Here is a 14133-nt window from a genome sequence, read left to right on the forward strand (position 1 = left end):
AATATAATGTATTAAAAAATAAAAGGAAGCAACCTTCGGCAAGCCGAAGTTCATATACCCTTGCAGATATTGCAGAAATGAAATATACTTGAATTTATATTTTGATTTATTCTATATATTTAAAAGTTCAATTAAATAAAATTATGTCAAAAAGAATGATTTTTAGAAAGTTAAAAAGAGAGAAGTTACATATTTTTGTTTGTTTTTTATTGTATGACTATATGATATAGTCGTCCGATTTTGATAAAATTAAAACCTTGAAGAACTAAACAACACTTAAAAACAGCCAAATTATAATTTTTGTTAATTTATTTTAAATGTTTCCATTAGGACCGCTTCATCCAGCTATTTTGCCTACACAGGCATTTTCTATCTCAGCGTGCCGAATAAGAACTTTTAAAAAGAGTATTTATTTATTTAGTGTCACAACATTTTTTTTTTGTTATATTAGAAGTTTTTGTTTGAAATATAGGCATGGTACTCAAATATTATAATCATGATTTAAAAAAAATACTATTTAGCTATATCGCAGTACTAATTTTTTAAAGCACTAACATGAAAGGAAGCAAACTCTGGCAAACCGACGTTTATATACCCTTGCAGCTATTCAAAAAAGTAAATATTTTTTAAAACAACAATATTCAGAATTTTATGTTTTAATGTTTTAATTTAATTCTGAGACAATAAAACATTAAAAATTAAAACTTCTGACTGAAATTATAATACCCTCTTCAAGGGTATAAAAATGTATTTCAAGAATGTCTTACGTTCTTATACCCTTGCAATTAAAAAACAGCAAAGTTATAATTTGTTTTTTAGAAATTCTTTTTGATTAATTAATAATTTGATAGTTCAGAATTACGCTTTTAATTTTTTAAAAATCGGATAACGATATCATATATGTACGTAGCTGCCATAGGAACTATCAAATATTTGAGCTGCAAATCATCATAGCTTCAATTTTTTTAAACATATACGCAAGTCAATCACAATTTTAATGATTTCAATAACATTTAGATTAGATTTTTAGGCGTATATTTATAAGCGAAGATATTTCGATTTATCCTATGGCTTATAAATAAATTATATAAAATTAGTAACTTAATTAAAAGAGTTAAGCATTTGCAAAAACATTTCCAAGGGAGAAGAGTTCTCGTTGAACAAGCTTTCTGTGCAAAGCGACACTGGCTCTCGAAAGGGTATGCAAATCTGCGTACAATGTGTTGTTTCTGCTGATTGCTGTACGAGAATACAAGTGCAAGTGTGCTGAAGAAAGAAAGCGAAGCGTGTGACGACCAGCAACTAGATTGAGTCAAGGATTGAGGCTGCAACTGAGACTGAGACTGAGACTGGGACTGCAGCGCAAAGTGGTTTGGTCCCCACCGATTCTGCGAGTCGATGGAACACTGGCAATGCATCATTTTGCGTTGGGCAAAGACTCAGTGGCAGCCGCGAAATCAGCAACATCGCAGAGTCGTTGACTTGAAATCGAGCTGCCTTTTGTTTTGTTCTCTTTGTATCTCTCGTTGGCAAGGCGCAGTCATCTTAATAGTTTGTTTATTTTGCCTTTATTGCTTTGAGCAAGGAAAAAACAGAGTATACACAACATTTTATACAATTTTCTTAGTCTTAGGTTATATAAAATGTTGATTTCGTCAGAAAATTTGATATTGGAAATGTCACGACTTCCTTACCTTGCTATGATATTTTTATAAACTTGCTATTGGTATTATAATTTCAGTCAGAAGATTGATACTCATTAAAGAATAGAACAAATTTAAATATACCATATAGGGTCGCAAGTGCCTCCTTCACTGAGTTGCAAAACCCTCTGCAAGGGTATACAAATTATAACCTTACTGTTTTGCTAATCTAAATTATTTTTTAATATTCTTGAAGTAAATATTCTGTGAAAATCGACTATATCACATAACTTCCCATTAAAACAATGGGATATAATATAAAAATAGCTGAAAAAAATAAAACTTCCCTGTTTTTAGTATCATTAAAATCGGAGCACTTATTATATAGCTCCTGCCTTAACTTTGCCTTTTATATACTTCGAAACATTGTAATGGTTTATTTTAGAATAACGGTTTTGTTTTATTAAAATCGGAAAACGATGTCATATAGCCGCCGCAATGTTATTGCACTCGAGAGAAACGAAAACAAACGCATCGTCTGTTTATTAAAATCTGAATGGAAGGAGGATTGCATTTCGTCCAGTGGGACGAACAAAACAGCTTTTGTTTTCCATTCTAATGTTGGTCTTACTCTTCTTACTGACTCAAAGATTTTACGGTTGATTTCATCTGGAACAGTTCAAACACCACACAGAACTATTTGTTGTTGTTTCAATATATCAACTTTTAAAGTAATTGTACTGGCATTGTTGGAGCAGTGTATTTTATACATTATTGACGGCTATAAACCACCACACAAATGTTTCTCTTACGTAGCACCTATTTAAAATTGTTTAAATAATAATTATACTCGTTGTTCGTAGAGTATAAGGGTATATTGTATTTGTTGAAAAGCTTGTAACAGGTAGAATAAAGCGTTTCCGATTACTATACACTATAAGTGTATAGATTCCTTTATCTGTGACCATCTGTCTATCCGTCTGTCCGTCCTTTTGTCCCTTTGAACGTCAAGATCTCGGAAACTGCAAAAGCTAGAGTTTTGGCATTTAACATTCCGATTTAAGTTATACCTACACCAGGACAAGTTTCTTTCAAAACAGGAAAGGAAGCAAGCTTCGGCAAACCGAAGGTCATATACCCTTGCAGCTGTTACAAAAATTAAATATTATCGAAAACATTAAAATTATTATTTACTTGCGTATATGTCTAGGAACATTGACGCTATGATGATTTGCAGCTCAATTATTCGATAGTTCCTAAGGCAGCTATATGATATCGTTTTCTGATTTCAATAAAATTAAAAGCGTAATTCTGAACTGGCAAATTATTAATAAGGCGCAAATGTTACGTTTAAAAAAAAAATAATTGCTTTTAATATTGTTATTGTTCCCATGGGTCCTGAGAGACTAGCATGCGTAGTAACGGACGGACGGGCGGACGGACAGACGAACGGACAGACGGACGGACAGACGGATAGAAGGACAGATAGAAGAATATTTAATTTTGACAAAATTGGCAAGGGTATATAAACTTCGGCTTGCCGAAGTTGGCTTCCTTTATTGTCATAACTTAATTTGCCGACGGAAATCTTTTTGTAACTTAGAACTTGTTCTGAGATAAGCAGCAGTCAACATTTTTGCAAGCATTGACCTTGTTTCATTCAGTAATTGATTGCGTAAGCGTCTTAAGCTTGATACTATTGTTCGCGAATTGTCTAAGTGCAGGAAAGAATGTGTGTATATATAGGTTAAAACAACATGTGTGCTGCATTTCGCATGGATATTCGAGGGATAGTCAATTTCAATTTCAAGTAATAAAGAAAAACACCTCTTAACTAGCTTTCTCTTCGCAATACGCAATACGATCGGATCATCACAGCATATTTCAGTTTTTACTAGTCTCCTATGCACACGCTCTTGGTGCGCATCGTCTCTACTTGTACTGCCATCCAAAGTGATAATAATTATTATTATTATTATTATAATTATTATTATTATTATTATTATTATTATTTATTATTATTTTATTATTATTATTATTATTATTATTATTATTATTATTATTATTATTATTAATATTATTATTATTATTATTATTATTATTATTATTATTATTATTATTATTATTATTATTATTATTATTATTATTATTATTATTATTATTATTATTATTATTATTATTATTATTATTATTATATTATTATAAAACAAAATATAAAGTTGAATACATCAGTACCTGCACACCCAACAAAGCATATTTAAGCCCTAGCCAATCAAATAGCTTCTTTTAAATATTCTCTTTGCCTAATTTAATTTTGTTCTCCTTTAAGAAAATATTTTCAAGATAAAACAGGAGAACAATCGAAAATCAATTTGTCGAAATGCACAGCCAACACTAGAAGCTAACAGTTCTATAGCTCTCTCTCATCTGCTAGCAGCGGCAGAACAGTGGCCGATCAGTGGCTGAGCAGCGGCAGAGCACCATAACTTCTAAAATAATAGCTCGAATTTAAACATTTTTGAGTCTACCGATAGATATGACCGAAACGCACACACAGAACCAACCCCTACGTTATGCCATGGCTCACAGTGACACTAAATACTTCCACGATTTGTGGGCGTTGGAGTGGGCATGGCTCTGTATTGAAATAAACTTGTACTGCTTAGGAACTATTAGAATCTGCATGCCAAGTCCCAAATCTATAGCTTTTATAGGTCTCGACGTTCATACAGACGGACTCGGCTATTGATCCTGATCAAGAATATATACACTTTATATGGTCGGAAACGCTACCTTCTACCTGTCACATACTTTTCAACGAATACAATATCCTCTTTCACTCTACGAACAACGTGTATAATCATAATTTATGTAAACGAGAAAGAACGCTATAGTCGAGATCCCCGACTACACTGGCTTACAAATTAAAATCGATGAAATCCTACAGATTCAAACCTAGATTTTTCGGTGCAGATGGACTCCCTGATTCAAAAATTTGCACTTACATTTTGTTGTATGGTACCATTTTTTTAAAGTGTAAATAACGTTTTACACTTGTTTTCATGATATTTTTTATCTCCAGTTCTGCTAAACCGATTTCGGTCATCGATGGCTTATTAATTAATTAATTAATTCTTAAACTTTCCCATATATATTATTGGGAAAGGCTTTCTTATAAAGTTGATAGACAAAGTTTGAACAAATTGCTAAAACTAAAGTTCCGACAGACTGAAAACCGAAAATAAATTTTTCAGTTTATCTTGAGGATGGAACATTCACGAATCTAACAAGTTATTAACCTCAAGAATACGCCTGTAAATCTATTTTATTTTATACAGATTTTCAAATCTTGCAAAACGGTGATTTTTAGGCAGTTAGTGGCCGTAAAGCACATGTTAAGTGCTATTTGCAGATGTTAACAAGCACAACACAAAAATACCCGTATTTAGGAGACAGTAAAATCCATATAAAATCGGTTTACCAGACAACAAATTTGGAGTGCCACCGGAAAATCAAGGTTTGATCTCTGGAGGATTTCATCGGTTTAGGGTTGTAAGCCAGTGCCATTAGCCATTAGATACCCGTTACTCAAATTTCAAACTCCCCAAATTCCCCCACAAAACAAACGTGGTCTAGGTGGCGCCATCTGTCGAACTACATTGCCAATACTGGAAGCTAAAAGCGTGCAGCACTCCCCGTTCTTTATTCGTTCTGTCAATCTAGAAAAGCGATTACCGCGAAAAACTGATAATGTTTTGGCGGTAGAGAAGCGGCTGAGGACTTATGAATTAAAAAACTTTTAAAACATTAGCTCGATATTTATAAATTTATTGTCTACACTTAGTCCCATAACTATAACTAACACTGTTGAACTTGTTTCAGAGTGGGCGTTAGATTGGGGCCACGGTCTGAAACTATCTTGCTTTGCGTAAGGATTACTAGAATCTGCTTTGTCGAATCCGAAATCTCTAACTGTTTTATTTTCCGAATTCGACTCGGCTATTGACCCTAGTAGAGATAGTACAATTTACCTTTATCCTCTGCGAGTAACGGTTATAATAATTGTAATCATTTATTCATATCAGTAGATGCCTGAAAGTAGATGCCTGAAAGATGGTACGCTGCGGATCCGATGCAATAAAAAAATATATCGGGGGTAGATTTGTGGTTGGGCTTCTTCGAAACAATAAAATTCTAACTACTAAAACTGGAAATATTTCTTTTGCGTTGCAGACCTCCTTCGTCTTACTGAGCAGCCTAACAAACCTCGCTTGTTTTACTTTTATTGATATCTTGGATTCGCATTCACCTGTTGTTATTTCGAGTGTGTTGTTGCTTATTTTGTTGCATCGACGCAAAAAAAGCAACAGCATTAGCGTCGACAATACAACTAGTTTTCCGTGCTGCATTCCCGTCGACTGTCGTCTTATGTCGTCCCGGCGGATCGACGCTATTTGCGGCATGGCTATGTGGATTCGGACTTTATCTATATAACCCAAAACATGTTTTTCGCTGCATTTTCTTAATAGACAGAGACTTGCAAGAGTTGTGCTCTTGCGTAAAGGTATGCACCTAAGGATAGACATTAGTTTAGAGCTTTGACTAATTTACTTTTGTAATTATGTTCTATCGGCTCCTGCCACTGTATCCAATAAGTTGTAATAATATTAGGGGAATATATTGCTTATCAGCAACACAGCCAATATAACCCTCATATTTACTATGTGATATAGTATTTCGATACCGACATTTTGTATGGTAGTATATGTTTTAACCTTATTTAATGGCACTCTGCCATATCGGACATAGAAAAGGTTGTTAGTGTTGTTAAACATGTGAGAAACCCTGAATAAGAACTATTTAAATATCTAGCTTTCTTTTCCAATATTTGATACCGTTTTAACTTGTTCCGTGACTTTCTTGGTTAGGTCAAACTCGGGCAACTATATCACACAAACTCTTCAAGATCGATTGTGCAAAAATAATTATTAATCTTAGTATATTGGTGTTTCTTACTATCTCAATAAGATGTTATTACACACTAAAATATTTTGTAATAGTTCTGCGAGGGTATTCAAAGCTTCGGTCCCAAAAGCCAGCCTTTCTTTCTTGTTTAGTTTGTTGCTGCTAATTTTTTCTGTGGGCCAGTTTTGCCAGATCTCTCAGGCAGAACTGGATAAACAACCTGTCATGCGGCCCCCCGTTCGTACTCCTCAAGTTGAACTTAATGATCGTGCGTGCAAATGGGTAAGCGCTGTGGATCTTTTAAAAGTGCATGCTGTATTTCTGCGAATAAATGACTATTGCATACACTGGCACTGTTGATAACATATAGCTCACCGCGTACGGTACTACAAACTCTGGACAGGAACCGCACAATGAACAAGTCAACTTTTCAAATCAAAGGAAATGAAAGAGGCATTTGATCCCTAATACAATTTAAAGATATCTATTAATATCCACTTTTAAGCAACCTCTGCATATGCAATACTCTTCTTTTATACCATCTAAAAAGGTCTCTAATAGAACAACTTATGGGCGTAGAGCTGTTGTTGTTGTTGGAAAAGCAACTAACAGGAACTAATAGAAAAGCTGGAATGCATTACAAACTAGAATCAAGCAATTCAATCAGCGAAAAATATGGCAAATTACGACCAAGCTTGATTCACATCAATGCCACGCCCTAGTATCTAATCCATTTTGGCTGCACTCTTTGGGCGTCTAGGCACTGGAGGTTATGGTTCGGCAAGCGACATGGTTGTTTTTTGTTAGATGTGCGCCAATTCCTTTTTCGCTTGCGCCATTAGTTTCATGGGGAAGGAAGGCTGCATTGTTTTGCCTTTGATTGTCTCTTTGATGTAACCGTGCCCCTATTATAAGCGCTGAGGATGCGACACGGCACCTTTCCTGTCTTAACAGTCTCCACAATTTATGGCGTTCCACAGTGACACCACGGAGAACAAGTAAAGAAACCCGACAGACAATCGAATCGAAAAACGGCAACAAAAACAATAACTCGACACAAGTTTGTACCGATATCATTAGGCCGAAACGAACTAGCAACTAGAAAGCGTGAGCCGCGAATTGCGCGAATTGCGCTCAAATTGAAGTCTATATTTCATGCGAGAGAAATGTAAGAACTCGAATGTAAGTGTAGAGCAGCCTCCGAAGGATTTCGCATTTCGATCGTAGTGCAAGACTTTGGCAAGTACTGCAACGTTGTCGCGACTGCGTTAATGTCCACATATATACATGCACGGACATACAAACACATGAGTACTCAAAAAACCAGTCCAGTCCGAGCCATCTCATACACGATCTTCAGCTCCTTTGAGCCAGCTACTGATGAGATACTCCCCCCCCCAGCCTCCGCTTTGTCCCCTATCCACTTCGACCAGCTTGAATTTCGAGTCCAGTTCCGATTTCTGCCTCAGCAGCACCTAACCACCGCCCCCCTAAGCCCCCCAACCAGCGATATTCTCGCGTGGCAAGTGCACCTGTCGCGACCAATGCTTGTATGCAGCACTCCAGACTACGATGAATCAGGCAAACTGGCCTGAACCGAACCCGAGCCCGAGTACGAGCCACGGACCTCAGATCTTGAGCATTGGGAAAAACAATGCCAGGCGACGTGGCAAAAAGCAAACATTTTATGACTATCATTGGGGGAATTTGTATATTGCATTCGGTGGGTTGCCGCTGCGTTGCTAGTATACTCACATTTCCTTACAGAGTCCGCTCGAGATTACACATCTCTCAGTTGTACTCCTTTGACTAGGTGCAACAAGGACTGTTTCATAGGCCGATTGCATGTTATATACATATATAGTAATAGAACGAATATATATAAATCATTATGTATGCGCACCCACTTATATCATCTTATGGCACTTTCGAAAATTCACAATATTACACCCCGTCACATCTAATTAGGTCCCATTGTGCGGATCGAGGATTTCCCGTTTATCTGCTTCACGACACATCAAAATAGTTTGTTTTGATCATGACAAAAGTTCGGATATCCATGTGAGCTTAGTCACATCTACAATTGGCTCCCAGGGAACAGGAACAGTTCCTCCGAGACGACCTGGGCACTACGAATTTGCATTTAAAGTTCGGATTTACGAGACATTTCCATTTCCATTTCCATTTCCATTTCCATTTTCATTTCCATTGTGACTGCTCGCTTTTTCAAGTGCTGCCGGATTACGAGTGAGCATCGATGCACGCAAAGTCCGGTGTCTTTTTTGTGCGCAACAATGCAATTTTCCGTCTGATCGCGCCGAGCGAAGCCACAATCAAATGTGATTTTTACACTGCATTGAGTATTGAGTTTACCAATTTTGTTAAGCGTTTGCTAACCTAAACTGATATCAGCCTCTGTGAGACCTACTGATGACCATTGACCAACATGGTAGAGCTCTTTTAAAGATGTAAAAGGTTCTTGCCCCACTTGGTGTCATCACTAGGCTCAATAGACAGGGGCACACGAATCATTTTGGTTAACTCAAACACACTAAAACTTATATACGCAGCATAGTGTAAAAGGCGCATTGCACACATGTGATTGCGTCTTCGTCAGTTGCATGTTGTGGGAGTGCATTGCAATCCCCGCAATCGGCACTTGGCGGCTTCTTGGCAAAAACTCATTCTAGCCCGTGCCGTGTGAAGCAATGCGGCATTCGGTTGGCATAGGACTCTTTAAGTTCGGCACGCGCACGTGGAATGTTACCCAAACCACCCGCAAGTCCACCAGCAAATGAGACGGCACAACGACGCGGATGAAGCACCACCACCACTGCGTAGCGATGTTCAATAGTCACTGACTCCGAGTCCACTTCCAAGTCCACTTCCACTGCATTTCGAACAAAGAGAGAGGGCAAGCAGCCCATGCTCTTACGGGTTTCTCTTCGCCGCCCGGAGCTCTGCTCTCTTCTCCCGCGCCCAGAGCAGCAGAGCAGCAGAGCAGAGAAGCAGAAGCGGCAGCCAATGATTTGGTGCCGGGTTATCCAATCGCTGCACAGTTTTCGGGCCGCCCACGCCCCGACTAAGGTTTGGCATTCGCGCGCACACACAGTTTTGCAGCCACTGATGTCATGGCGTCATGGGCACAGACCTTTCCATTTTGTTTAGCACCCAGTCCGGACTACTGGGGGCTTTTCTCGCAGTGCACTGTGTCTACTCACTTGAAGGGCAAACTGACATGATCGTAAGCACTCTCGTTAAGTGCCCAGCGCGAGAATTATAACCATTCTACTTCCTAGAGTATGCACAACATCCTTGACTTAAATTGTGATTCTGACCAACTTGAATATCTATTTATATACATTAAAGCGCTGGTTTTAAAACATAGGTTCAAGTAAATCATGTGGGAAAAATGTTTGATTTGAATGGCTCAACTCTTGGCCAGCTTTTTAAAGCCTGTTACTATTTAAAGTTTTATAACTTATTTTGGAGAATTGGTTGGCTTTGCTTATACACAATTACACATGAGCGTAAGCTGTAAGTCTGTGGAAAGTGCTTTTGGAAACTTCCCAATGCTTTGAAAAAGTACAATTTTATTTCTATTTTAAAAACCTGTTAACGGTTATGATTTTTCAATTTTGGAGATTTAATTGCAGAAGCAAGAAAAGTCAATACGTTATTTTTTATGACAAGCTATGTAGTTGAATTAAAAAACATTTGAGAAATCTACACAAACACAGTAAAGCTAACTGATAAAGAAAAATGTCCTATGCGACATTAGGTCATATTCATTTTTAGTATCTGAATAAATTAGTTAAGTGTAAAATACAGTAATAAAGTGCACTAACGGTATACAAAGAAAAATGTCAAATATACAATTTGAGAATAAAAGAAAAAAAACTAAGGAAATATTAGAACTGGTGCACTCAGATTTAAACGGCACACATTTTTAGATTACGGCAATGAAAACTACCTTTTAACGTTTATTTATGATTACAGCAAGTGTGATAGGTTATACTGTAAGTAAATAAGTTGCTTTAAGGAATAAATTCACTTTGTAGAACATACAATTAATAAAAGGTAAAAATTGCACTGCGACAATGGCAAAGAATATTTAAATCGAGAAATTAAAGAGTTTATTCGAGATAAATGAATCGAAATGTAAACTTGCCCCCACATGTACCTGAATTAAACGAAGTAGCGGAAAGATATAATAGATTGGCCATGGACATGGGTAGATGTCTCATGCGAGAAGCTAAGGTAAATAGATGTTACTGGCCTGAAATTATTAAAGCTACTGCTTATTTGAAGAGCCGAACACTTGCAAACACTCAAGAAAACAAAACTGTTTACGAAATATTCTTTGATATTAAAACAAACGTAAAACATTTAAAAATTTATGGAAGTGGAGTGTTTTGCAGAATTATTCTATCGTATTGGTCCGATTGTTCGTCCGATTTTAATCAAATTTCAACCATATTCAACAACAACAAAAATTACTATATCTCGAGAAACTGAGAAAAAAATAAACAAGAAAGAAAGCAAACTTCTGCAAGCCGAAGTTCATATACCATTGCAACTGTTCCAAAAATTAAATATTTTTGAAAACACTAAAATTATGGTTTGCTTGCGTGTACGTTTAAAATATTGTAGCTATGATGATTTGCCACTCAATTATTTGATAATTAATATGGCAGCTTTATTATCTCAAATTATTAATAAGGCAAAAATAACTTAAAACAAATTACAAAATAGAAAAGTTACATTTAAAAACAATTTTTTTTTAATATATTGTTCCCACGGGAGCTATAAGTTATAGTCGCCCGATTTTGATGACATTTGAAGCGTAATTCTAAAATATTTCACCATTACTATATGTCGAAGAACTAAACAAAAAAATAAAATGCAGCAAACTTTTAATTTTTTCATTTATTTTCCCGATTGTTCCTATGGTAGCTTAAAGCTAAGAGCGAACAGCTTCCCCACCCCCCGCTAAAAGCGGCTTTATTTAATCAGATCATAGGCAAAGCACCGGCAGAGCTCGGTTCGAAGAACAGTTTAATATAAGCCGCTGTACTATGGAGCCCATATTAGGAAAGTTGTTAAATCAAAAAATGTGGTTTTAGGATTCATTAAGCCAATTCTGCAAAGAGAAAATAACGGCCTTCCCTTATCTTCAAATAAACCAGCTATTTCCGATTGAGATGCATTCTTTTTAATGTATAGATTTAATTGTCTAATAGCTTATATATTTTGTTATTTGTTTGATCAACAGCGTTACTAATGTGGAGACTTTTAGGAAAATCGCGGGACATTTGAAAACTGCAGGCCCAGGGGAAACCCACCCATTTCCCAATATTTTTAATGTCACTCCACGTTTTTGGCCATTAATAACTTAAAAAAAAAACACCTTGCAAAATTGAATTAATAGCCAATGTTTCTTGTTATTAGTGGATTTGTTTGAGATAATCACATTACTCAGTAATAGTTTTTCCAGCACTTGACTTTTTATCCAACGTCAAGTCTTACATTACATCATTTTTACATTTTACACTTTGTTTTTATTATAATTTACTTTGAAATGTATTTACACATTTTTGCAGTTTGGCAGACGGCGCCACATAAAACTAGTTTATCTGAAGGGAATTTTTATTTAAAATTTATTAGCTGAGTAATTGGTTTCTTATGTTTTGATTGTTTCTCACAGTTTTATTTTAAATTTCCGTTGTTCAAATCTCAGCAGAAGATTTCTTTAATAGCTAACGATGTAGAAAGCGCAATGCAAGGTACCTTACATTACCAAAATGTAAACTAAATGGTTTTTAACTTGGCTAACTAAATTTAAGTGCTGGAAAACTGTAATAGGATTGGGCTAAATTTAAAGTAAAAAAGGCTCATAGCTAGATGGCGCTACCTATTTATTGTTTTACGTACAAATTCTAACTAGCGCCATCTGTTGGGATATAACCTCAACAGAAGGCGCTACTTGAACGCCATTATTTTTGAACCGGTTAACATTAAGTCTTATACTAAGCAATTCAAGAATTTAAGTTGTTAACAAACACAGACTTCATTGAGTGTAACAAGTTTCTGAATAAGATGAGTATTAAATTAATAATAAATAAATACTCACGGGTAACAAATTTAAACTCACTTGGTATGTTACACCGAGACTCCTGCCTTCATTTCATACTCCCTAGTATAAATTACACACCATGTTTCGAATTTCCATAGTATAAAAATTGCTCCCATAAAAAATCCTCTGAATTTAAGTTTTTCTTTATTATATTTTTGTATGCTCATGCCTTTACTACAAATTCCATACATTAAAATAAATTTTCAAATTGATTAATATTATTCTTACGTAATAAAGAAAACTGACATAGACATATATTACCGTTTTTATGCAAATTTTCGGAAATGATATCTGCAAAATGTAAATACGAACAAAATCTTTACGATACATATACCCAAAATAATATATTTACATATGTCGTTAAGTGCATATTAACCCATCCAACTAACTAATTTAACTTTGCTCGCTCAAATTTTATAAAAACGCAATGTGCCTGCACTCACGATACCAGTTGCTTGTAGTGTTCGACAGATGGCGCCAACTGAACTCCGATTGTTTTGCGGGCGAATATGTGTTAGCTGGGTTTCTTTCTTTCCTGTTTTTTTTTATGTGGGGCAAAGTTGTGTTAGTTATTTTATATACACGTTATATATTGGTAATTTAGGTAGCTTTAAAAACCACTGGTAAATAGTAAAGTTTTAAGCAATAAAATGCCTAAATCTCTCTCTTAGGCGGTTAAAACTGCCCTGAATTTTAGTCGCAAACAAAACAAAAAATAGTTCTAAAAAATTCAGCTTTTGTCCACATGTTGATATTTCATTCTTTTCTTATACATAATTCTGGTACTAAAATATATTATATTTATTTAAATGTTATTTCGTTTCGAACCATTTTGGTGGTGCTACTGGATATAAACTTGGATAACTGGACTTAAACTTGGATAAGAATACAGTTATAAATTGTTATAAGCCCAAAAATAACCCAATCAATTAAAAGCTAAATAATCGTTTTTTTAGCTGAAAGTAACAATCGTAGTCGGCCATGTTCTTAAAGTCCCATCTCTAGTTTCAGTTTTAAGATTTTCCCGCAAAGTCTTTGTGAACATGTATAAAACGGTTCAACTGCTGAAATTGTTTAATTATTAATACGAAAATATGCCTGATATCGTTGTTAAGCTTCCGCTCGTGCTGAGAAACGATGATTTATAAACTTTTAATAATGCCAATATTAGTATGCTTAACCTCTCACTAAGGCAATGCCTTTTGATTGCCATGTTGTTTTTTAAGAATGTTTTTTGTTTGCAGATTTCCAATATTAAAATTATTAAAATATATTTTGTAAACAAGGCTGTGAGCTAGTGGTCTGCACGGCATTACTCCCTTAGCGTAAGTCTTTCCCAGACTATTTGTTGGTATGGTAACTCTATATACATTATGGCTAAGCCGACAT

General features: G+C 35.5%; 1 protein-coding gene across 2 annotated transcripts in view; it reads right to left on the reverse strand.

Annotated features, from left to right (window-relative positions):
• The window catches only part of LOC108145306 (transcription factor SOX-6), a 51581-nt gene extending 42124 nt beyond the window's left edge, over window positions 1-9457 (reverse strand). Inside the window, exons 1-2 of one of the 2 annotated variants that reach the window (XM_017270645.2) lie at window positions 9376-9457; window positions 8364-8959 (exon numbers count right to left, since the gene is read on the reverse strand). The gene's annotated coding sequence lies outside the window, so the exon portion shown is untranslated. The remainder of the gene's footprint in view (window positions 1-8363; window positions 8960-9375) is intronic. The other variant, XM_017270646.2, reaches the window with a different exon arrangement.
• Window positions 9458-14133: the final 4676 nt, after the last annotated feature.

This window comes from Drosophila elegans, unplaced genomic scaffold (genome assembly GCF_018152505.1).
Source record: "Drosophila elegans isolate 14027-0461.03 unplaced genomic scaffold, ASM1815250v1 contig_349, whole genome shotgun sequence".
Taxonomy (NCBI): domain Eukaryota; kingdom Metazoa; phylum Arthropoda; class Insecta; order Diptera; family Drosophilidae; genus Drosophila; species Drosophila elegans.